The 27,251-nt window shown below is 37.8% G+C and overlaps 2 pseudogenes; one reads left to right on the forward strand and one right to left on the reverse strand.

Moving 5' to 3' along the window:
• The first annotated feature begins 1,389 nt into the window (after positions 1 to 1,389).
• Positions 1,390 to 5,447, forward strand: LOC118632713 (annotated as a pseudogene).
• Positions 5,448 to 25,631: 20,184 nt separating this feature from the next.
• LOC118632688 lies at positions 25,632 to 25,990 on the reverse strand (annotated as a pseudogene).
• Positions 25,991 to 27,251: the final 1,261 nt, after the last annotated feature.

The raw sequence follows: 27,251 nt of genomic DNA on the forward strand, positions 1-27,251 counted from the left end.
TTTAGACTTGGGAACGTATCAGTGAGTAAGAAGGCAAAAAGCTCTCCCTTGTTAAGCCTACATTGTAATCTTCCTCAATCTCTACGCACCCTGGAATCCACAGAACTTTCAGGGAACTCGAAGTTTGGCCACACCCTGGCTGTAATAGATCCTCAGTGAATGTCTCCAGCATGTAAATTCTCCCCTTGACTTACAGTGGGAGCTTCCTGACAGCAGAGGCCATGTTTTCTACTTCTGGGAATATCACAGCCCTCTCCAATGATGGCGAACCAAGTTTCTAAAATGTCCACTATTTTATTAAACTGATTTTATCATAACCAATGGAATGGAACACATTAGAGTAAATAATCACTGTTCTTCAAAAAGGAGATTAAAGAAACTTTCTTTACTTTGAATGGCAAATAATAACGTTCTATTTTGAAGCATAGGTTAATTAGCCTTAAAGATAAATAGCTTGGATTTTAGAGATTCACTTTGAGGACTGTGGTGTCAATTGATTTTGTGCCAGGAGGCTCACAGAGAAGGTGACTGGGGGTGGGGAGAGTAGGGGACATCTGTAATAGTGTCAACAATAAAAAGGAGGGAGAGGGAAGAAGGGAGAACCTGTCTGCACTTCTCAGCAATGCTCTTCTAACTTTGCGTCATGATTTAAGGCTGCTCATTTTACAAGGCTTGTAGATCACTCTTGAGAACTTTCTCCCTTCAGAGCTTTCTTGGAACATGAGTGTGAAATTAAGTGAAGAGCAGGTCTGGCCTGGGAGCTAGTGATTGTCTACTTTTTTTTCTTTTTTTTATCCTCACCAGAGGACATTTTTGCATTTATCTTCAGATAGAGCAGGAGGGAGAGAGGGAGGAAGAGAAAGAGAAAGAGAAACATCAATGTGAGAGAGACACATCGAGTGGCTGCCACCCACACAACCCCACCTGGGGCCAGGAACAAACTGCAACCGAGGCATGTGCCCTTAGCAGAAACCAAACCTGGGACTCTCTGGTCTGTAGGCCAAAGCTCTAACCACTGACCGGCCAGGGCTGATTGTCTACTTTTGATGAAGCCTTTGGTCCTGACTCAAGATAGCTCAGAAGAGCAATGGGGGTGTTTGGTTTCTTATGTCTTAGTTCACACAGTAATTCAGAAATGGACATCTGTGGCTTTGCTGGCCTAGCATTCAATCCCCCTTTTTCTGGAACAGCACCCTGATTTTCCTTGGAGACCTAAACTTAATTAAACTCTTATTCCATGTGATTTGGGTAAAGGTTACAAGTCTCAGATATGCCCATCAGCGTTTTTCATCCTCTCTGACCACTCAAGCCAGTTAAATGATGTTTAGTAGTGAAAGTGTATAGACAATTTGGACAAAAATATCTTTATTTCTGCTGAACTAGGGAGCTATGTCGGGCCATCATATGGAGATTCAGCTTATGAGCAAGAGTAAAGCCAACATAGAGGGAAATGGGTGTGTGGGGGGAGTTCAGATCCTGACGACATATATTGAACCCCTGGATCCAACTATGCCTGAAGAAAGTATACCCTTTGACTTTACAGTTAAACATACTGATTTTCTTTGTCACTTAGGCAGTTTGATCTGGATATCTTATCACATGCAATTCAAAGAGTCCTGATTGGACTTTGTCATTTAATTTAAGCATTTAATAAATGTATATTGAGCATCTATGTTCCAGAGTTTATGGTAGAAAGTGCTAGAAATACAGAATTGAGTGAGGTAATTTCTATATAAATTAAAATTTTGAAAACCTCACCTTTTATTAGCAATTTAATACATTTGTGCTCTCTCTCTCTTTCTTTCTCTCTCTCTCTCTCTCTCTCTCTCTCTCTCTCTCACACACACACACACACACACACACACACACATTCTTTTTTCCAATTTAACATTTAAGTTGAAGAGACTATGTTGAAGAAAGCAAGACCTTTACTGCTAATGTATATTTCCTTAGAATTAAGACAGTTTCTTATTGTCAAATTCAAAAATTTAATATTGACCCAATATTATTATCTAATATACAGTCTATATTCAAATTCTGTCAACTGTCCCTATATTAAACATAACAATACTTTTTCTCACCAATCCAGGAACACATGTTGTATTTAGTTGCCATATCTCCTTTAACCTGTAATGATTTGTTCATGCCTATTGTTTTACAGACGTCCCTCACTTGAGGTCTGTCTGAGTGCCTTGCTATGACTTCACTGTGATTATGCATTCTTGGCAGGGTAAGTGTCTTGTTCAGTGCATCACAATAGGAATCAAGGAATTATCTGATGTTGGGTCATCCCTTCTTGGATGATGCCAATTTTGATTACTTGGCTGAAACATAACTATATTTTGGTAAAGGTGCCATTTCTTTTTTGTAATTAATAAGTAATTTGTAAAAAGATGCTTTGAGTCTGTAAGGTACTCTGGTCCCCAACAAATTTTTGCCCAATAATTTTAGCATCTGTTGATTCTTGCTCGAGTCTATTAATAACATGGTAGTTGGGAAATGATTTTAAAAACTCTATTGTTCTTCAGACATTTTTCAGTTGGCATTCTTCTGTAAATAAGGACTTTCTTATTTATGTCTGTGGACTCGTGGAATCTTTTTTTCTTTTTGAAATAAATTCAAACTTTAAAAAAAAAAGGTGCCAAAATAGAACAAAATTCTTTCCCCCAAACCATCTGAGGAAAAGTAGTTGACATAATGTCTATTACCTCTGAATATTTTAGAATTCCTCTAAACCAGAATACTCTCTTGCATAACCACAATACAACCTTTAAAATTAAGAAATTAACCCTGATAATTACTGTCATGTAATCCATAGATCCAATTCATATTTCTCCAATTGTTCCATGAAAGTCCTTTGTTGCAAAAGGATCCAATCCAGGAATACATGTTGCATTTAATTGCCATATCTACTTATCTTTCCTTGAATTTATGACCTGGATACAATTGAAGGTCAGTTACTTTGTAGAATGCCCTCAGTTTTACTTTGCTTTATGTTCCCTTCAGATTAGATTCAGGCAGATGGTTTGCTGAGCTCATGAGCACCCCTGCTGAGACTCAGGCCACCGTCATGTCCTGCGCCCTGTATACTTCCATCATATCTCTATTCATAAGGAACATAGACCATGATACCAGGTCTGGAGATGTATGACACAAATTTGGTCGTTATGGTCCTATAGTTAATGTGTATGTTCCACTTGATTTCTTCACTCACCATCCAAGAGGATTTGCTTATGTTCAATTCGAAGATGTTCATGATGCCAAACATGCTTTACATAATTTGAACAGAAAATGGATTTGTGGTCACCAAACTGAAATACAGTTTACACAGGGGGATCGGAAGACTCCAAATCAGATGAAAACCAAGGAAGGGAGGAATGTGTACAATTCTTCAGGCCCTCATGATTATGACAAATATAGACCTAGAAGCCTAAGTTATGAAAGGAGATCAAGAAAGGTTGGTCCTTGCCCTGGCCACTTTGGCTCAGCGGTTAGAGAGTCGGCCTGCGGTCCGGAGAGACCCGGGTTCGGTTCCCGCTAAGGGCACGTACTTCGGTTGCAGTTTGTCCCCGGCCCTGGTTGGTCGTGCGGGTGGCAGCCACTCGATGTGTCCCTTCAAGTCGATGTTTCTCTCTCTCTCTCCCTCCCACTCTATCTGTACAAAAAATGGAAAAATATCCTCGGGTGAGGATAAAAAAAAAAAAGAAAGAAAGAAAAGAAAGGTTGGTCCTTTTATTACAACTATAGAAGATTTTATAGTCCTAGAAACAATAGACCAACTGGAACACCACAGTGTAGCAGAAGTCATTCCAACAATGATAGATTCAAACACTGAAACTGATGTTTTGCAAGATCTAAGTCCAATTCAAGATCACAGTCCAAGTCCCAGCCTGGGAAAGAAATAAACACTAAATCACATTCTAGGTCTGCTTCTCACACCAAAACTAAAGACACCTCTAAAACATTCCAAAATACATTATAAGTGTGGCTCAAAATATGAAAAGGAATAATGGAGAAAAGAACCACCTACATTCAAAGTGGCCACTAGTAGTACAAACCATGGTATTTTCAGTCATATATTATTCTTTTACTTATAGTTTGGTTTACTTAATTATCAGAAATACAATGTTGCAATGATGCTTACAAAACACTTGTCAGTTTTCCCTGTGTGGGGCAATGGTTGCAATTAAAATGATATGCTGTTGAGAAGCCACTCTTAGAGTCCAGTTTGTTTAATGTAATGGTTAGCTACCAATTTGTGGTGTCTCTGTATATTTTTGTTTTGTTTTTTTTATCCTCACCCGAGGATATTTTTCCATTTTTTGTACAGATAGAGTGGGAGGGAGAGAGAGAGAGAAACATCGATGTGAAGGGACACATCGAGTGGCTGCCACCCACACGACCAACCAGGGCCGGGGACAAACTGCAACCGAAGTACGTGCCCCTAGCGGGAACCGAACCCGGGTCTCTCCGGACCGCAGGCCAACGCTCTAACCGCTGAGCCAAACTGGCCAGGGCTCTGTATATTTTTGTAAAGATTGTCATTTTTTATGCTTGGAGTATTAGTGAAAAGATGTTGGTTGACCATAATTTGCAACATTGTCTTATTAAAAATAAACATTCATGTCCATATTTGGTTGACTTGTTAACCTAGAAATGTAGCTTGCTAATATAGAATGATGCAAAAGTGAAGTTGTAGCCACAGTATATATTTAAGCTCAGGGTGGACCTTTTTTCTTATCAAGATGTCTAGACCCGGGATAATAGTTAATTTATGACAGTGTGGAATAGTTCTTTTGTTTACCCCTCTGTCTTAGGGAATAATGCCAACTGGGTTAAGTAGCATTTCCAGGGAGATAGAGTTTTTGACTGAAACACAGATGTTTTGCTGCCATTTTTCTGGTTTCTATGAAGGTGTGGAACATACAAACAGAAAAATTCACCTTAAAATGTAAGCAAGTCAATGAAAGAGGCTTGTTTTTCACACCTCAGTTTATTTAATGTGAGGCAGGTTGAAAGACAACACTCCCATACTGGGTGATTCTGTGATGCTATGGAATTTTAAATACTTTTAGAAAAAGAATTGACTTTAAGTATGAGTCACATCTTTGAGTTTTTGATATCAATGTTGTAGCTGACTAAAAATGAGAAAATAATGCCCTTAATCATTTATAATTTCTAGCATTTCTCTGAGAGATCTTTTTGGGGGCAATAAAAGTGACTTGACATGTTCGATCTCATTTCAAAATAAAAGCTAGCACCTAAAATTTTTAGATTGCTTGCTTGCAGGTTATAAGTAAGAAATATTGTGGGAGAAATAATTCCTTATAAAGGCTTGCTTTTTTTTCAATCTAGGCCTTACTGGTAAAGAACAAAAGGTGGTTTTTACATACTGTTTGTGGAATGTGTGCAAAGGATTGATTGTAGCCCTGGCAGATTTGGCTTAACAGTTAGAGCGTTGGCCCATGATTCTGGTCAAGGGCATGTACCTGGGTTGCAGGTTCAATCCCCACCCATGGTTGGGGTCTGGCCAGAGGCAACCAATCTATGTGTCACTCTCACATAGATGTTTCTTTCTCTCTCTCTCCCCTTCCCTCCCTCTTTCCCTTCCACTCTATCTAAAAAGCAATGGGAAAATATAAAAATATCCTTGGGTGAGGATTAACAACAAAAAAAAGTATTGATTCCAGGACCTTTGTTTATTTGATAGTATTTCTAACTTTCATTTCTTTACTATTTTGCAGTTAGTGTTCATTATTGCTATGTAATAATTTATATGCTCGTTTCTCTAATTTTTTTTAGATTCTCCTGGATATATAGTTTCAACAACTAAAAGTCTATTTAAAACTGTAACAGTAGCTTGCAGTTCTAGCAAAGAAGAAAGTTGTGGGGTTAAACTTTGTACTTTCTTCCTTATAGAAGCTTCTTAAAAGACATTGTTATATGTTCTTTTTAATTAATATTATGTACAACCTTTAAAACATCAATGTTTGGATCAAAACAAGACCCAGCTTATTTTCTGCTTGCTGTAAATTAAGCAAACAAGCTGTAATAAAAACAAAATGAAGAGAAAAAAGATTAGATTCAGGTTTTGCATTTTGGGAGGAATATCTCAGAAGTGATGTTTTGTGTCCTCAGTGTGTCTGATGAGATGGCATACAATTTTAATGTGTCCTCTCATGATAATGTTAGCCTTCATTACTTGATTAAAGTGGTATTTGCTGCAAGGTTTCTCTATTATAGTCACTCTATTTTGCTTTATATTCAACAAGTATTTTGTGGAGAGTTATTTTGAGAGTATGGAAGTATTCTGTTCCTCATCAAACTTTTGCCCATTAACTTTAACATTCATTGTTATTTCTTGGCTGAATTTATTATTACTGTGATGGTTGCTAAATAGTGATTTTCTTATTCCATCCTTCAATCTACATCAATTGACTTTTCAATGTAAGGATGCTATCTAGCTATCTATCAATCTAGCTAGCTAGCTATTATCTATCTATTTATCTCAGTATGAACTCATGAATTCCTGTTTTATTTAACATGTTATCATCTGTCATTAATGATATTTATTTTGGTATTCAATTGTCCCCGATTTGGCCAGTAGGAACCCCTTCAAGATGTGTTCTGGAAACTTTTGACCTGTCCTCATCATTCTTTTAACTCTTCTTTATGCAGCAAGATAATAATTTTGTGTTTTCATGGCCCAGTGCTGAACAGCCACCCCCCCCCACCCCCCCGGAAGCTCTGGTTCCTCACATTGGGAAATGGACTTCAGAAACCAAGCTCTGGGTGCTAAGAGTGCTTGATGCTTTTGGATTGGGATTGCTTCTAGATCCTCTTAGCCAATCTAAATAGTAAATCAATACCTATATACTTTAAATCATGACTTTCCTCCAGTTCAAGTCCAACAGAATGGGATTCCTCATCTCTGTCCCATTTCCTATGTTCATATTCATTTTTCAATAGTGAAAGCTCTGGTTTCTAAAAACTTCAATATAAGTTGTCATTTGCTCTATCCTACAATATTTACAAAATACTCTGAGAATTTCTACACCCATACCATTTCCAATAATAGACTTATTGAGCAAAGTTCAAGATCTATTTGCCATTCTTTTTGTCTTTAGAGTATGTTTCTATGTTCACAATCCTATATTAGTTTCTTCCCATACAGTTATATTATCCATCTGATATATAGTTCAATATATTTGTTTTCTGTTTACACTCAGTTTCAGTGTTCCTGCTAACTTGATTTAATTTTTTTTAATATGTAAAAACATTAGCATGGTTTCAAAAGTCAAATCTAAACGAAAAGGTTTACTTAAAGAAGTGATACTACCTCCTCTTTCCCTTACATCCCTTTCTGACTCTCCCTCTATAGGGGACATTAGCATTAATTTCTGATTTATCTTTCTTGTGATTTCTTTTTGCAAAAATAATCTGATGCATGCACTTTTTTAATTTACCTCATTTCTCACACATATATTATAAATTTTCAACTTACCTTTTTAAAGTTAACTTTAGATCCTAGAAATCATGTCTTTCAGTATTAAAGAGCTCTTCCTTATTTTTTTTAGTAATAGCTTTACTGAGAGATTATTTACACACCAGACAATTCACCCATTTAAAGTATGCAATTCAGTAGTATTTGATATATTCAGAGTTGCTACCATCACCACAATCCATCCTAGAACATTTTTATCACCCCCAAAAGAAACTCTGCACCCGTTAGCAGTCACTCATCATTCCCTCCAGTTCCACTAACCATACGTTTTCTATCGCTATAGTTTTGCTTATTCTGGACCTTTTCTTTAAATGGAATCATACACTGTGCAGTCCTTTGTAACTGACTTTTCCCCTTGTAATGTTTTCCAGGTTCATCCATGATGTTTCATGTATTCATACTTCCCTTCTTTTTGTTGCCAAATAATATTTCATGTATGGATATACCCCATTCTATTGATTCATTCTTCAGTGATGGACACTTGAGTCATTTCCACTTTTTAGCTATTGTGAATAATCCTGCTATGAACATTCTCATTCAAGTGTTTGTATGGACAGGTGTTCTCAGTTCTCTTGGCAATATACCTAGGAGTAGAATTCATGGATCATCTATGTTCAGTATTTTGAGGAACTGCCAGACTGTTTTTCACAGCTGCTGTACCATTTTACAATCCTACCTGAAGGTATGAGGGTTCTAATTTCTCCACATTCTTGCCAACAGTTGTTATTATCTGACTTCTTGACTACAGTTATCCTCCTGGGTGTAAAGTGGTGTCTGCCTAACGCCTGATGATTCCTTCTCTCTGACTGCAGCACAGCACTTCTTTGTGTGGATGTATCGTAATGAGCAAGGCGATTTCTTGCAGTCTTTTACCCTCTGAGGAGCTCATCAACCAGTAGGAGAGACAGACTGTTAGAACATATTGCTGATACAATTACTTAATTAAGAACAGGGCACTACAGAAGTGGAAAAGGGGGAGAAACTCAATCTAATTGGGAAGTGAAAGGCCTAAAAGAGGGGTGATTCTGAAAGGACAACTTGGAGGTGGGGGAAAGAGCCTTTGAAAAGGTAGAGGAACTTCAAAGAGCTTGTGTGCTTAAGGAGATACACTTTTCCTTCTCTAGTTTCATTATTCTGACTACATCATTGCAAGCCACTTATGAAAGTGGATTTTTTTTTCTTTATAGTTAATTTTTATTTTTTCTAACAATACAGGATGTCAGTGAAGGACTGGTAGGAACTTAGAATTTTTGTGGTCATGTTGGCATGCCCATAAATAAAGACACAATGAAATAAAACATTGTCGGTCATGAAATGCCTAAATTATAATTAAATACTTTGTGATCCATGCCAAAGTTGTTCTCTTTGTGGATATAAATACATAGTGATAATCTTGATTTACTTTGCTGGTGTCTGACCATAATGAAATGAACTTGGATTACTTTTGTTTTCTTAATGAACTTCCAAATTCCTGCTAGGTAAGTTACAAGTTGATTGGTATGTCTCTAAGAAGAAAAGGAGGGTCTTGGTGTCTTCCCAGTGTGCATGTGGCTGGCTTGGCTATGGGAATCCTGCATCTCATCAGGTGAACTCATTCCTCTCTCTTTTCTTTCTTTCTTTTTTTTTTTTTTGGTATGTGCCCCTAGTGGGAACCGGTCCGCAGGCCGACACTCCAACCCCTGAGCCAAACCGGCCAGGGCATACTCTCTTTCTTTTCAAGGGGTCTGTCTAGGTGCCAGGTCTGGATCATTCAGGGCCGAATTCACTCTGTCACCACCCCAGGTACCTGGTTGTACAGAAAGAGATCTGGTTCCTAGTCTGGTTTCCAAACCTTCCTTGTTGGACCAGCTGTGGGCCTTTGCCTAGTTTATTATGGTCCTCTGTTTGACTCTACCCAGGGACTATGGTGGTGGATGAGGTCAGGGCTAAATAGAAAAGCCAACCCCAGCCTGCTGGCCCTTTTGACCATGAACTGTTCATTTGTTTCAGAATTCCATTTTCAAATTCTGCTAGGATGATGTCTGCTACCTAGTGTTGACACTAGCCTTAACCAGAGGACAAGAAATCCTCTTGTTTTCTTTAGTTAGGCATATCTTGACCCAGACCTAACAAACACTTGGATGAGATTGTTTCATTCAATCTTCCTCTGATGGAGATGACCCTAAAGGACCCTAAAACCAGTAGTTAAGACAAAGCAAGGGACTGAAACGGGAGGTATTTGGGGACAGGAAATTTAATGTTTCATTTCTTTGTACTGCGCAATTTTTTTCTGTCCCAAACATATATTACTTTCATGAAAAAGAAGATAAAATAAATTCACTGTGAATTCTAGTCTGGAAAGTAAGCTCTTCTTCAGATCAGGTTAGCATCAAACCCTCAGAGGCCAGCAGCAGGAGTCTTTCTTCTGACTGTTAACACTTGCCTTATTTTGTACTTAACTTTAAGACCTTCTGTCCCTTTTCTATGCAGATATCAGAAAAGAAGGGCGGGGGGGGGGGGGGGGGGGGAGAAGTGACTGAGGGCATCTCGTTCCTGGAAGTGGCCACTCGCTGTGAGATCATGCAGTGAAATGGCTAGGATCGGAGTATGTACATCTTGAGCAGATGAGACTAGGAGGTCCTGACAAGTTACCTGTGGTTCATAAAGACCTCAGAGAAAAGCATCCTTCACCTTAGCACTGGGTGACTTTTGTTTCTCTTTTATTTAAAATAGTAATAATCGCCCTGGCCGGTTTGGCTCAGCGGTTGGAATGTTGACCTGCGGGCCAGAGAGTCCCGGATTCGGTTCCCACTAGGGGCACGTGCCAAAAAAAAAAGTAATAATCCTTAATGCTTGTTCATCATTAGGCAATGTGTGAAATACTTTACCTCCAAGATCTCATGTAATTCTTGCTACATATCTGTTATTTGGGGACTAAAAACCCATTTCACATATGAGAATACTGAGGTTCAGAGAAGTGATGTGACTTGCTCAGGGTCACCTAACTAATGATGAAGTTAGGATTCAAACCCAGGTTGATCTGTCTCCCAAGCTGGAACTATTAACCACCATGATGTACTGTTCTTTGTTTGGCATAACACATTTTTTAGATGTATATTGTAACATTATGAGATGTTCAACCAAGACATTTTGAAAGTATTCAGATACTCAGTGACTGTGTTAGTCAAGTATTTATTTAAAGTTTCCAAACCATCACATTATAGGTTGAATAAAAGAATATTATATGTAAAATGCCACCCATGGGATTTTATTAGCATTGTAAGATTGATACATTTTGTTTCTGCATTACAAAACTGAGCTTTATTCGTTCAATTTGAAGCTATTAAATGTCCTGTTTTTAATAGGAGTTGTTAAATAATTATACATTTATATCTATGTCTCTCTATCTACCCATCATTTGTCTTCTAGTTCTTAGGTTACTTATTTCACCTCTACCAAAATATAATAACATTTATCAAATTAAAAGCTAATCTTAAGTGTCCAAAACTTATAAAACCTCTACAATAAGAATATAGAGTTAGATAGGTAGGACACTAAAATTATAATAACTTAAACTATATATAATAAAATCATGGTAAGGCTGCTGATACGTTCTCTTGCTATTGCAATTTGTAATTGTGATTTGATGAGCACCTATACAAAGCAGATGGACCTCAACCTTGCTGGACATTTAATGGAAGGCAGCTCCCTGAGGCTATGGGAACATGCTCACTTGAACAATTTCATGTGAGTGGTCCTGAGCTGTTCCTAATTATTTTTTAACAGTTTAACAGTTTTAATTAGTTTATAAGAAGTTTGAATAATTGCTCCAAGATGGCAGAAGTTTTATTCCATGTTGTTCAAAAAACTGATTTAACCTAGCCGTTCAAATAAACACATTATAGTGGATACACACACACACACACACACACACACACACGTTCAAATGGAAAATGCTGATGATATACTGTCTGAACAGAAGTACAAGACAAGGTATATAACATGATTCAATTAAACAAATCTATATGTATCTCTATAAAAAAAAATCCATTATACTACTTAACGTCTAGGGAGGTAAACTGGGAAGTTGAGCCTTCTATTTATATTTTATACATTTCTATGTTGCTGAATTTTTAAAATATTACTTTTGAAAGAGAAAAAGAGGTTTGTTTTGTTTTGATTTTTAAATAAAAATATCTCAAAATATGTTCCCAGGACATTTGACAGGTACAAGAAGTCTTGACCTTCTAGATCCAAACCACAAGGAGGTGCTGTTGGACTTTGGATGAGTCACTGTACCAGCACCTCATTTGCCTCCTCAGTAAAATGAATCACAGGGCAGGGGTGGAGATGTAGCCTTGAGAATTCTTTGGTGTGTCCTAGGAGACTACCCTTAATATTCCTAAATCTGAATGGGGTTTGAGAAAAGATGAGACCAAAGAATTCTTCTTCCATTGATTGTATTTATAAAACCAGAACAAAGAATGGAATGCTTAATTTCCTCCTTTGATCTAAGTCTCAACTCACACTTATAAGCTGGAGGGGGAGGAAGCTTAGAAGTCAGCTTTGTTGGGTCACCCTCTCCTTAAAGAATCTGATGAAAGCTATGTACTTTAACCTCAGAAAACTGCTTGGATGGCTGAATTTTCAGTAGAATTCCTAGAGACTTCCAGGCCCAGATTAAGAACTCATCATTGATTTAATTCAATTGCTTTATTTTATTCTGGAGGAAAACACAATCCAGGGAAATCACGGCCACGAAGCCAACAGGGAGGGCTCAACCCTATTTTCTCACTCCTGGTTTTCCGCACATGTGCAACCAGCAGGGAACCAGGTGATCAAAGACTCTAGAAACAGTGGTTGGTGCCTGTCAGGGAGGGATTGCTCTCTAAATTGAGCTTCTGCCTTGTGGCTGCCTCCCCACCTCAAGTGTCAGTTAATGCATGTATTTAAAATTAGGTGTGGCCTGGCCGGTGTGGCTCAGTGGTTGAGCATCAACCCATGCACCAAAAGATCGCCAGTTCGATTCCCGGTCAGGGCACATGCCCAGGTTGTGGGCAAAATCCCCAGTGGGAGGCATGCAGGAGGAGGCCAGTTGATGTTCTCTCTCATCAATGTGTCTATCTCTTTCTTTTTCTCCCTTCCTCTCTCTCTAAAATCAATGAAGAAAGGAAAAAAAATTTGATGTGACCCTGGCTAGTATGCTCAATGGTTAGAGCTTTGGCCCTCACACCAGAGGGTTGTGGGTTTGATTCCTGATCAAGGACATGTACCTGGGTTACAGGTTGGATCTCAGGCCCTGGTTGAAGTGTGTGTGGAAGTCAACCAATCAATGTGTCTCTCTCCCTCCCTCCTTTTCACTCTCTCTAAAAAAAAAAATCAGTGGAGCCCGGCCAGTGTGGCTTAGTAAATTGAGCATCGTCCCAGGGACCAAGAGGTCCCAGTTAGATTCCTGGTCAGGGCACATGCCTGGATTTGGGGCTCAATCCCCAGTCGGGGCATGCAGGAGGCAGTTGATTGATGTTTCTCTCTCACATTGATGTTTCTATCTCTCTCTCCCTTCCTCTCTCACTCTCCAAAAAACAAATCAATTAAAAAACATATTAAAAAAAAAATCAATGGAGCCCGGCCAGTGTGGCTCAGTGGTTGAGCATTGACCCATGCACCAAGAGGTCGCCAGTTCGATTCCCAGTCAGGGCACATGTCCAGGATGTGGGCATGCAAGAGGTGGCCAATCAATGTTCTCTCTCATTAATGTTTCTATATCTCTCTCCTTCTCCCTTCCTCTCTCTCTAAAAATCAATAAAGAAAAAAAAATTTTTTAATCATGGAAAAATATCCTCCAGTGAGGATTAGCAAAAATAAATAAATAAATAAATAAATAAATAAATAAATAAATAAATAAATAAAATTAGGTGTAGTCTTTAAAAATCAGTTAAATATCTTTTTAATATTAAAATAAAAACTTGAGGAACCAGGAAACTGGTGACAGAGTGAACAGAAGCTACACAGACTGTCTCCCAGGACCAAACTGAAGTTACAACTAAAATAAAGACATGTCATCTGGAAAAAAAACAGCTGAAGAGCAGCTGGAGAGAACCCTTATAGCCAGGGACATAAAGAGGACCCCAGATTGAGACTGGTAGGAGCTGCGGAGGCACAGCAGGGCTGATTGGGTGCCCAGAGACACCAGTTGAGGGCTGTCTTAGCTGTGAGCAATTCCCTCTGAGAAATCAGGGTTAAAATCCCAAGCCAGTTTCCCAGGACAGAGTGGCTGAACAGGGAAAGGTACCTACATGCCACCCGGCTGAGAAAATCACCAGAGCAGAGTTTGTCCCGCAGGGAGAGGCAAAGGGAACACCAGCACTTCCCTGAAGGGCCAGTGCACTAAATTACAGCTACAGCCACTCATCTTGGGCTCTGGCGGAGGGAGGGCAGACTGGGTGTCATGGTTCTAGGGACTGAGCTGCGAAGGCTGAGGCCTGGGTCCCTGTGCTAAACCAATAACCCACACTGCAGAAACCATTTTTTTCTCAAAGCAACTTTAACCCAGGGGAAAGCAATTGCTCTACCTGCTGTAAAGCCTCTTAGCCTGCCCACCTGTGGGATTTTTCATTCAGCTGAGAGCTACAACCTGAGGCTCATTAAGTAACTGAGACTAATAGTCAACCTGTAGGCAAAAGCTCTGGGATAATTAAATCTTTGCTTGGCTTGTGACTCTACCCAGGAAAGTAAGACTAGACATTGGTATTAGCATGGTCCCTTCCATACTCATCCAAATCCAGCAGAGGGAGCCACAATCAGCAGAACACTGACACGGAAAATTTGGCAGGCTCTAAACCCTGCTGAGACAGCCAGAATGGTGAAACAAAGAAACACATCCGAAATGAAAGAACAGGAGAATTCTACAGAAGAAGGGCTAAATGAAATGGAATTAAGCAAGTTATCAGAGGTAGAGTTCAGAGTAATGATTATGAGAAAGCTCAACAGCATGAATAAACATACAGAAACAATGAAAATCAACCAATTGGAAATGAAAAACCACCAAGCAGAAATGAAGAATGACATAGCAGAAATAAAGAACACATTAGAAGGAATAACTAGCAGATTAAAGGAAGCCAAAGATTGGATTAGCAAATTAAAAGACAGGGTAGAAAAAAATTACCCAATCCGAGAACCAAAAAGAAAAAAACAATTAAAAAACAGGAGGACAGTTTAAGAGACCTGTGGGACAATATGAAATGTAACACCATCTGCATCATAGGAGTACCAGAAGAAGAAAATGTGCTAGGGTTAAGAGAATATATTTGAAGAAACTATGGCAGAAATCTTTCCTAACTTATTGAAGGAAGAAGGCATACAAGTTCAGGAAGTACAGAGAGCCCCAAGTAAAAAGAACGTAAAGAGGCCCACACCATTAATTAAAATTTAATTTAATTTTTAATTTAATTTTTAATTAATTTAATTAAATTTAATTAAAATGCCCAAAATTAAAGGCAACAAGAGAATCTTAAAAGCAGCAAGAGAAAAGCAACAGATTACCTACAAAGGAGCCCCCATAAGGCTAGCAGCTGATTTCTCAACAGAAACACTACAGGCCAGAAGGGACTAGGATGAAGTATTCAAGGTAATAAAAAACAAGAATCTGAACCCAAGACTAGTCTATTCAGCATGGCTATCATTCAAAATAGAAGGTGAAATAAAGAGCTTCCCAGACAAAACAACAACAGCAAAAGAAAGGCTAAGGGAATACATTAGCAACAAACTAGCACTGCAAGAAATGTTAAAAGAACTACTATAATAAGCAGAATAATTAGAGAGAGAAACATAGCCATAATAAATTAAAATGGCAATAAATAAGTACATATCAGTAATAACCTTAAATGTAAATGGATTAAATGCTCCAATCAAAAGACACACAGTAGCTAAATGGATAAGAAAGCATGACTCATATATATGTTGTTTACAAGAGATCAACCTCACAACAAAAGACTCACACAGGTTGAAAAGGAAAGGTGGAAAATTTTTTTCCAAGTAAATAGAAAAACAAAAAAAAACTGAGGTAGCAATATTCATATCTAATAAAATAGACTTCAAAATGAAGGCCATAACAAGAGACAAAGAAAGCCACTACCTAATATTGAAAGGATCTGTCCAACAGGAGAATATAACCTTGGTAAACATATATACCTAATATAGGAGCGCTGAAATATATTAAAAATTTTCTGGAGGATTTTAAAGGAGAAATCAACAGCAATACAATCTCAGCAGGGGACTTCAGCACTCTGCTTATATCACTGGATAGATCCTCTAGAGAAAAAATTAACAAGGAAACAGAGACTCTAAATGATGCACTAGATCAAATGGATTTAATAGATATTTACAGAGACTTATACCCCAAAACTGCAGAATTCACATTCTTCTCAAGTACACATGGGACATTCTCAAAGATAGACCACATGTTAGGACACAAACTTAATCTCTACAAGTTCAAGAAGATTGAAATCATATCAAGCATCTTCTCAGATCACAATGGCATGAAACTAGAAATTAATTACAATAAAAACACTCAAAAACATTCAAACACATGGAGGCTAAATAGCATGTTATTAAACAATGAATGGGTTACCAAGGAGATCAAATAAGAAATTTAAAAATTCCTGGAAATCAATGAAAATGAACACACAACAACACAAAATCTATGGGATGCAGCAAAAGCAGTCCTGAGAAGGAAGTTCATAGCACTGCAGGCCTACCTCAAGAAACAAGAAAAAGTTCTAATAGACTATCTAACCCTACAACTTAAAGAACTAGAAAGAAACAACAGCAACAACAAAAACCCAGAGCATGCAGAAGGAAAGAAATAGTAAAGGTCAGAGCAGAAATAAATGACTAAAAAACTAAACACACACAAAAAAAAAGTTCAAAAGATCAATGAAACAAAGTGCTGATTCTTTGAAAAGATAAACAAGATTGATGACCCTTTAGCCAGACTCACCAAGAAACAAAGAGAGAGGATCCAAATAAACAAAATCAGAAAGAAAAAAAAAAGGAGAAGTAACAACTGACACAACAAAAATACAAAGGATTGTTAAAAATACTATGAACAATTTAACACCAACAAATTGGACAACCTAGGTGAAATGGACAAATTTCTAGAATCACACAGTCTCCCAAAACTGAACCAGGAAGCGATAGAAAACTTGAACAGACCAATAACAACTAAGGAAATCAAGGATGTAATCAACAAATTCCCAGCAAACAAAAGCCTGGGTCTGGATGGCTTCACAGGGGAGTTTTATAGAACATTCAAAGAAGAACTAATACCCATTCTCCTCAAACTATTCCAAAAAATTCAAGAAGGAAAACTTCATAATTCTAATTCCAAAACCAGATAAAGACACTACAAAGAAAGAAAACTACAGGCCAATATTCTTGATGAACATAGATGCCAAAATCCTTAAAAAATATTAGCAAATCGGTTCCAGCAATACATTAAAAAAATTATTCACCATGACCAAGTGGGATTCATTCCAAGGATGCAAGGCTGGTACAATATTCACAAATCAATAAATGTGATACACCACATAAGCAAAATGAAAGATAAAAACCATATGATCATATCAATAAATGCTGAAAAAGCATCTGATAAAATCCAGCACCCATTTCTGATAAAAATGCTCAGCAAAGTGGGAATAGAGGGATCATATCTCGACATAATAGAGGCCATATATGTATTTCCCTTAAGAACAGGAACAAGACAGGGATACCCACTTTTGTTACTCTTATTTAACATAGTACTGGAAGTCTTAGCCACAGCAATTAGACAAGAAGAAAAAATAAAAGAGATCTAAATTGGAAAGGAAAAAGTGAAATTTATTATTCGCTGATGACATGATATTATACACAGAAAACACTAAACATTCCTTCAGAAATCTACTAGATTAATAAATGAATTTGGCAAAGTAGCAGGATACAAAATTAACATCCAGAAATCAATGGCATTCTTTTTTTATTTTATTTTATTTTTTTATCCTCACCAAGGACATTTTTCCAATTTTTGTACAGATAGAGTGGGAGGGAGAAAGAGGAAGAGAGAGAGAGAGAGAGAGAGAGAGAGAAACATCAACATGAAAGGGACACATCGAGTGGTTGCCACCCGCACGACCAACCAGGGCCGGGGACAAACTGCAACCGAAGTACGTGCCCTTAGCGGGAACCAAACCCGGGTCTCTCCGGACCGCAGGCCAACGCTCTAACCGCTGAGCCAAACCGGCCAGGGCTCAATGGCATTCTTATACACCAATAATGAACTCACAGAAAGAGACAAAAAAAAAAAAATCCCATTTACAATTGCAGCAACACAATTAAGATACCTAGGAATAAACCTAATCAAGGAGATAAAAGACCTGTTCTCAGAAAACTACAGAACATTGAAAAAAGAAATAGAGAAAGATACAAAAAAAAAGTGAAAACATATACCATTTTCATGGATTGGAAAAATCAACATCATTAAAGTGACCATACTACCCAAAGCAATCTAAAGATTCAAAGCAATCCCTAATAAAGTGCCAGTGGCATATTTCACGGATCTAGAACAAATACTCCAAAAGTTTATATAGGAACCATAAAAGACCTCAAATACCCACAGCAATCTTGAAAAAGAACAAAGTGGGAGAGATCACAATACCATATATCAGGTTATACTTCAAAGCCATTATAATCAAAACAGCCTAGTATTGGTACAAGAACAGGCCTACAGGTCAATGAAACAGAACAGAAAACCCAGATATCGACCCAAAGATTAATTTGCACAATTAATATTCAACAAAGGAGGCAAGAGTATACAATGGAGAAAAAACATCTCTTCAATAAATGATTTTGGGGAGCCCAGCTGGTGTGGCTCAGTGGTTGAGCGCTGACCCTTGCACCAGGAAGTCGTAGGTTTGATTCCCAGTGAGGGCACATGCCCAGGTTATAGGTCCTATTCCCAGTGGGGGGGCATGCAGGAGGCAGCCAGTTGATGTTCTCTTCATCAATATTACTACCTCTCTCTCCCTCTCCCTTCCTCTTCCTAAAATTAGTAAAGAAAAAAAATGGTGTTGGGAAAATTGGACAGCTACATGCAAAACAATGAAAGTAGACCATCAACTTACACCATGCACAAGAATAAACTCAAAATGAATAAAAGACTTAAATGTAACCCATGAAACCATAAAAGTCCTAGAAGAGCCCTGGCTGGTTTGGCTCAGCGATTAGAGTGTTAGCCTGCACACCAGAGAGTCTCGGGTTCAGTTCTGGTCAAGGGCACATACCTTGGCTGCAGTTCATCTCCGGCCCTGGTCAAAGTTGTGTGGGAGTCAACCAATTGATGTGTCCCTCTCACGTTGATGTTTCTCTCTCTCTTCCTCCCTCCCTCCCACTCTATCTGAAGATAAATGGAAAAATGTCCTTGAGTGAGTATTAAAAAAAAAAATCCTAAAAGAAAATGTAGGAAGAAAATCCTCAGACATCATATGTAGAGGAATTTTCACTGATGCATCACCTAGGGCAAGAGAAACAAAGAAAAAAATTAATAAACAGTACTACATCAAACTAAAATGCTTCTGCATGGCAAAAGAAACCAGCATCAAAATGAAAAGAGAACCCACTCTCTGGGAGAACATATTTGCCAAGAATACATCGAATAAGAGGTTAATATCTAAAATATATAGAGTACTCATACAACTCAACAAAAGGAAGAAAGACAAACAATTCAATTAAAAAATGGGCAGAGGACCTGAAAAGACACTTTTCCAAGCAGGACATATAAATGACCAGGAGACATATGAACAGCCATCAACAAACCCTCAAACAACAAGTGCTAGTGAGGATGTGGAGAAGAGGGTACTCTAGCACGCTGGTGGGAATGCAGACTGGTGCAGCACTATGGAAAACAATATGGTGTTTCCTCAAAAAATTAAAAATGGAACTGCCATTTGACCCAGTGATCCCACTTCTTGGAATATATTCTAAGAAGCCTGAAATACCAATCAGGCAGAATCCTTAAGTTCATAGCAGTGCTATTTACATTAACTAAGATCTGGAAACAGCCCAAGTGCCCATCAGTAGATGGGTGGATAAAAAAGCTGTGGTACATTTACACAATGGAATACTATGCAGCTGTAAGAAAGAATGATCTTTCATCTTTTGAGATGACATAGAGGGATCTGGAAAGTATTATGCAAAGCAAAATAAGCCAGTCAGAGAAAGACAAGTACCACATGATCTCACTTATTTGTGGAACATAATGAACAAAATAAGCTGTTAATCAAAAGAGATCCAGAGTCACAGAAGTAGGAAACAGACAAACAAACATGAGGGATGTGTGGTGGGAGGGATGGGAAAAGATAAGCAAAGAATGTATATGCATATATGCACAACCAATGGACATAAACATTAGGTTGGGGAAAGCAGGAGGGGGGACAGGAGTGGGAAGGAGGAGGTCAGTGGGGGAAAAAGGGGAACATCTGTAATAGTTTCAACAATAAAAAGTAAATACATGAAATAAATAAATAAATAAATAAAAGAAAAATTAAGTGAAAAGAATGCAGTTCTGTTCATGTACTTTTCTTTATAGAAAGGTTGAGTTTTTAATATATATTTATTACCCATTTGTGTTTCCTGTTTTGGGAGTTTTCCCTCTTGTTTGGGGCTTTAATAATGAATTTATAGTTTTTTGAAGGCCACTCTGGAAATATATACTGATTATGGACTTGGTTATTATGCCCTTAATTTAGAGATATTTATTCTGTGATATCTCCAGAGAAACATTTTCTACCTGCTCTGAGGCACAGTGTATGGGGAAAGATTTGAGTCTGAAGAAATTCCTTCAGTAATTAACACTCAACCAGATTTACCTCCCTCGCCAGAAACAAGATGGAATGTCTCAAGGAGAGGATTTCTAAACATAAAATGCAATGAGATATTTAACAAAATATTTTAAGTGGAATGGAAGCAGAAATGAAAACATCCTGATGGAGCCTGAAAATATCTACACATTTATGAAGAAACACAAAGCAGGCAGATGACATTATTCAAAACCCAAGGATTAGAGCAATAAATTCATGTACCTTGACGATACAAATGCAGATGTCCCTAAACAATCAGATTTGTCTCATGGTAACTTGTGGTTTTGAAAACATTTCTTACTTGTTTGTTTTCCTTGTTTCAGAAGTAGGGTGACATTAAGAAAAGTCAAGTTAAATAGATAATCAACACTGAAAGTCAAGGAAGCATTTCAGCTTCCTTCTCCTGAATGTAGTGTTATCAATTATTTATTTTCATGATAAAAATTTTTTAGTGCTGACAAATTTTCAAAAGACAAAACTAAATTCTGTACTGGAATTCTTCAAGCTTGAGCTCTAGCCAGAGGTAAACTTTGTTTTGGAAAATCTGAGAAAATAAGCTCAATTAATTTTGAGGAGTGGAAAGAAGGATCCTGAAATACCCCTTGCTTCTTCAGACATATTATTTAACCTAGCACATTCCTCACAGCAGCTGCTCCAAATCTTTTCCGCTTTCCCCAAACCCTCCTAGGCTGTAGAAGACAGAGACTGGATGACATTCCTCATTCAAGTTCCTCCTCATCTCCAAACACTCCCATCTCTACTCCTAATCAATTATAAGTTCTCCTAAGAGCACTCAGCTTTCTTGATATTATATTCCCCTAGTTCTAGCACAAAGCAGAGTGCCTGGTTCACAGGCATGGTTCAATAGTTAAGATTATTTCAATGAAAAGGGCAAAGTCAACTAAACAACATGGACTTCAGATTTTTTCTGTGATCAGACCCTGCCTAGAGGCTGTTTGCCTTGGAAAATGAACTAAGAAAGATCATGGCAGCCCTGGCCTGTGGGGCTTGATTGAACATAGATTGTCCTGTGTACCAAAAGGTTGCTGGTTGGATTCTCCCTCAGGACACATGACCAGGTTGCTGGCTTCATACCTGGTAGGGGGCGTGCAGAAGACAGCCAATGTTATCCTCTCATGTTGATGTTTCTCTCTCTCTCCCTCTCCCTTCCTCTCTTAAAAAAATAATGAGATTTTTTTAAAAAGAAAGAAAGATCACATCACAGTGCTTCACACAGGGCTAGGTTGGAATCTGGTTCTACCATTTATTAACTGGGTGATCTTGGACAAGTTGTTGAACTTCTCAACACCCCACCCACTATTTGTCAGATCCTTCGTTTCTTAAAATGAAGATAATAAAAATTCCTGCCTCATAGAGTTTATAGTAGGATTAAATCAGCAAGTGCTTAAAATGGATGTAATACATATTGTCATCTATAATCAGTATCAAACCTCTGACTAATTGTTTGCTTTTCCCCCTGATATCCTTTAACACTAAAGAGGTCGCCTTTTTGTGTTTTTCTAAAGTAATGTCTGACTATAGCGACATCTACTGGTAAAACTGAGCACTAAATCAAGGGGATCGTGAGTTTATAGACTTAAAGGTATTTTGACAATTCTTTTTTCCCTAAAGTGTAGTCCAGGCAGACATCCAAATCAACATTCTTCGATAATGAGAACTACTAAGCCATTTCATTAAAATTACTTTCCTGTAAATAATTTCTTAATCTTAAAAGGTTTTCTGTTTTAAGTATTACTCCCATCTTTGCTGAAAAATCATAGACCAAGCTGCCCGGCAGCCTTTTGAAAGGACCGTACATAAGAAGTGCACATAACCTTAGAGAAATATTGCACTAGCCCTGGCCGGTTTAGCTCAGCGGTTGGAGCGTCGGCCTGCGGACCAGAGAGTCCCAGGTTCGGTTCCCGCTAAGGGCATGTACCAAAAAAAAAAATATTGCACTAAAGTGACTCATACTGGATTGAAACTATGAGAGCCATAACCAACATAGCATTGCCATTAACTGATGGATTCCAGCTCACAAATGAATTATTATTCAGTTAATTTGTGTGCCATCTTGGAATTTTGTTGTGTCCAATGGTTAAATTCTTAAGGTATTTATCAGTAGCTCATTTTTTAAAATCCCCACCCAAGGATATGTTTAGAGAGGGAGGGAGGGAGGGAGAGAGAAAGGGGGGGGGAGAGAGAGAGAGAGAGAGAGAAAGAGAGAGAGAGAGAGAGAAACATCAATGTGGTAGAGAAATGCCACTTTTTAATTTTTCCAGTGAGAATATATATTTTTAAATCAATAATTCTGCCTGGCCGGTGTGGCTCAGTGGGTTCAGTGTTGTCCCATGGACTGAGAGGTCCCGGTTTGATTTCACGTCAGGGCACAGGCCCAGGTTACAGGCTCGATCCCCAGTAGGAGGTGTGCAGGAGGCAGCTGATGGATGTTTCTCTCTCACATTGATGTTTCTCTCTCTCTTTCTCCCTTCCTTTCTCTCTCTAAAAAAAATCAATAAAATCATTTTTTAAAAAATCAACAATTCTTTCATGAAAACTACTTTCTTGGTAGCAATTTCTGATTTTTAAACACTTTTTTTTGTTAACTTTGGAACTGTCCAGATTTATTTTTCATTTTAAAAATATTTTTGCTATTATAAAAATTTATGAAATCTAAATAGCATTGTATTGCTGTTAATTTTCTGATCTTTCAAATTTCCTGTGGTTATTGGAGAGAATATCCTTTTAAAGGAAATATACACTGCAAAATTTTAGGGGTTGGAAATGGTTAATTTTATGTGTCAACTTGGCTAGGCTATGATGCCCCGTTGTTTGGTCAAACACTCATCTAGATGTTGGTGTACAGGTGTTTTAAAGATGTGATTAACTTTTAAATCAGTTGACTTTGAATAGGTCATAACGTAGATGGGCCTCATCCAATCAGTTAAAGGGCTTTAAGAGCAAAGACTTAGGTTTCCCAAAGAAGAAGGAATTTTCCTAGAGACTGAAATATAAAAAATCTGCCTGAATTTTTATTCTGCAGTCCTGTGGAATTCAGATCCAAGACTGCAACATCAACTCTTGACTGAATTTTCAGCCTGCCCTACAGATTTCAGCCTTGCCAGCCCCCATAATTGTATGAGACAGTTCCTTAAATCTCTCTTTCATATATACATATATGGAAAACCCTGATATAAGGGGTAAACGGCATTATGTCTGCAAATCACTTTCAAATGTTCACTTTTAGGCAATCAGGGTGAAAGATAATAGGAATTATTGGTACAATTCTTGAAATGTTTCTGTAATTCTGAAATTATGTCAAAATAAAAAGATAAAAGGAAAACAAAGCATATTTAAAAGCCAATTGGAACATGGCTTTTGCTTTATATGCAAGCATATAAATTTGATTAAGTTCCCAAGGTAGCTGACAAAGGACTATTTAACATATAATGTAGCTGAAATACTGGGCCTTTCCAAAGTGATTAAATTGTAAAAAGGCAATAATATTTTATTTTTTAAATTTTTATTGAAGTATAATTGACATAATATTATATTAGTTTAATTATATAACATAGTGATTTGACATTTGTATACATTGTGAAATAATCACCTCAATAAGTCTAATTACCATTTGTTACCATACAAAGTTTACACAATATTATTGACTATCTTCCCATGCTGTACATTACATCCCTGTGACTTATTTATGTTATAACTGGAAATTTGTACCTCTTGATCTTCTTCACCCATTTTTCCTCCCCCTCTAACCCTCCTAGACCTCTAGCAAATGCCAATCTGTTCTCTGTATCTATGAGTTTGGGTTTTGCTTTGTTTTTAGATTTCACATATAAATGAAATTATATGGTATTTGTCTTTCTCTTTCAATTCAAAATGGATGTTGAATTTTGTCAAAAGCTTTTTTTGCATCTATTGAAATAATCATATAATTTTTTCTTTCATTTTGGGATGTAGTATATCACATTGACTAATTTGAGGATGTTGAATCATCTCTGTATCACTGGAATAAATCCCTCTTGATCTTGGTGTATGATCCTTTTAATGTATTGTTGATTCAGTTTGCTAATATTTTGTTGAGGATTTTTGCATCTCTGTTCATCACTGATATTGGTCTGTAATTTTCTTTTTGTGTGTGTCTTGATCTGGTTTTGATATCAGGGGTAATGCTGGGCTCGTAAAATGAGTTTGGCAGTGTTCCCTCCTCTCTTTTTTTGAACAGTGTGAGAAGAATGGGTATGAAACATTTGAATGTTTGGTAGAATTTACCAGTGAAGCCATGTAGTTCTGGATTTTTGTTTGTTGAGAGTTTTTCATCACTGATTCAGTCTCCCTGTTTGTAATTAGTCTATTGAGATTTTCTTTTTCTTCATAATTTAGTCTTAGAAGATTGTATAGTTCTAGAAATTTATTAATTTCTTCTAGGTTGTCCAATTTGTTGGTGTGTACTTGTTCAAGTAGTTTTTTTTTCTGAAAACAAGTTTTATTTAAATAAGGGTTTAACTATATGACATAATATTAAAACTGAAGGAGAAAATAAAAACCCAAAATCAGTTTGTTACTTCACGTGGCACTGGGCAGCTGTTGCTAGTAAGTTGCAAGCTCTATAGCTAGTACATATCTGACACATCAGTTTGAAATTTGTTCCCTTGTCAAAAGTTTAACTCTGATAGAAGGTTGGCCTCAAATTCTGGTGGTTGGACATTAATTAGCTAGGATATGTCTGGTCAAAAAGACCTTGGTGGCAAGACAGATGTCCTTATCACCTCACTGGAGGGAATGTGGCCGCTCTAAGTTCTACCCACCTAGTCAGGCTGGAGATCTTTGACTACCAAAGGCTCCCTCTAGTGGTACAGGTGCCTTACACCTCTTCTCCCCCTCTCCCTGAGCTTCACCGAAGGCTGTTCAGGTGGCCACCTTCTCTGAGGGCCAGGAACTCTGGTGAGGAGCTTCTGGCCAGACATAGCCATCTGTGATCTTTGGGCTCTGGGCTTGGCTGAAACATCATGTTATTGTTGTGTTTTAGGCTGGACACTGCCAGGTGCCTGTTGCTTCACCTCTGTTTAAATGAGGGACTTCAAAACTAGACAGCATGGCTCTTTTTCAAGTTATTGCATGAAGGAGTTACACTAGTCCAAGTTAAATGCAGACCCCCAAATGGTTACATTATACAAGCTGTGAGGTTTTTAAACTTGTGACAGGGACAGAAGGGAAATTCTCTTTGCAAGGAAATCCTCACTTAAGCTTCAGTGAGCCAAAAGCACTTAAAACCCATGAACCTTCAGCTGGTTGTCCTTAGCCAGTTCAATCTCTACAAGGAACTGGTATTATGTTCTTACTCTGGTCACCCTGTAGCTGAATTACTTCTCTATATTCTGTATGCTCAATTACAATACCATTGCAGGCAAATTTCTTTTTAAACACCTTTACTTCTTTTTATAGTAATCATCAATGATCCCTTGGACAGTAGTAAGGGTCTTTCTGCCATTTGTCTGTTGAATTCTCATATGGATATAATCCTCAGTGCCAGCATGAAAAATACCATCACCCTTACTTGCATCAGCAAAGGGTCGAAAGAGTGGAGGTTCTGGATAGTGGACATACCATATGATTCCTTTTCCTGGTGGAAATGGCTGCGGAAGGCTGTGGTGGGAGAGGCAGGTGGGGGAGGGAGGTGGAGTGTGGGGAAGCAAGGGGGGCACAAGGGGGAGGTTTCTGAGTCCTCAGCAGCAGTTTAGTGACTGGGGCCTCAAGTAGTTTTGTTTTGTTTTGTTTTGTTTTATCCTCACCCGAGGACATTTTTGCATTTACTTTCAGATGGAGCTGGAAAGAGAGAGAGGGGAAGAGAGAAAGAGAGAAACATCGATGTGGAGTGGTCGCCACCCACACAACCCCAACTGGGCTGGGGACAAACTGAAATGGAGGTACATGCCCTTGACCAGAATCAAACCCATGACTCATTGGTCCTCCTCGGCTGATGCTCTAACCGCTGAGCCAAACCGGCTAGGGCCTCGAGTAGTTTTTTTAATGAACTTTTGTGTTTCTGTGGAATTAGTTATAACTTTTCTTTCATTTCTAATTTTATTTATTTGAGCCTTCTCTTTTTTTCTTGCTGAGTCTAGCTAAAGGTTTGTCAATTTTGTCTATCTTTTTAAAGAACCATGTCTTAGTTTCATTGATCTTGTCCTGTTTTTTCTCGTCTCTGTTTCATTTATTTTTCACGCTGATCTTTATTATTTTCTTGCCTCTATTAACTTTGGGTTCCATTTATTCTTACTTTTTTAGCTCATTTAGGTATAACCTTAGATTGTTTGAGATTTTTCCTGTTTCTTGAACTAGGCCTGTATTGCTATGAGCTTCCCTCTTACAACCACTTTAGCTGCATCCCATGAATTTTGGTATGCCTTATTTCTGTTTCCATTTGTTTAGGTATTTTTTTTATTTTTCCTTGGATTTTCTTGATGACCCATTTGTTATTCAGTGGCATGTTATTTAATCTCCACAGTTTTGTGTTTCCCCCAGCTTTTTTCTTATAATTGATTTCTAGTTTCATACCATTGTGGATGGAAAAGATGCTTGCTATGATTTCAGTCTTATTGAATTTATTGAGACTTGTTTTGTGGCCTAACATGATCTATCCTAGAGAATATTCCATGTGCACTTGAGAAGAATGTGTATTCTGCTACTTTGGAGTAGAATGTTCTGTATATATCTATTAAGTCAATTTGGTCTAATGTGTCATTTAAGGCCAATGTTTTCTTTCTGATTTTCTGTCTGAATAATCTATCCATTGTTGTAAGTGTGTTGTTAAAATCCCCTCCTATTATTGTATTGCTATCAGTTTCTCCCTTTGGGTCAATTAA

The sequence above is a fragment of the Molossus molossus genome, unplaced genomic scaffold (genome assembly GCF_014108415.1).
Source record: "Molossus molossus isolate mMolMol1 unplaced genomic scaffold, mMolMol1.p scaffold_m16_p_17, whole genome shotgun sequence".
NCBI lineage: Eukaryota > Metazoa > Chordata > Mammalia > Chiroptera > Molossidae > Molossus > Molossus molossus.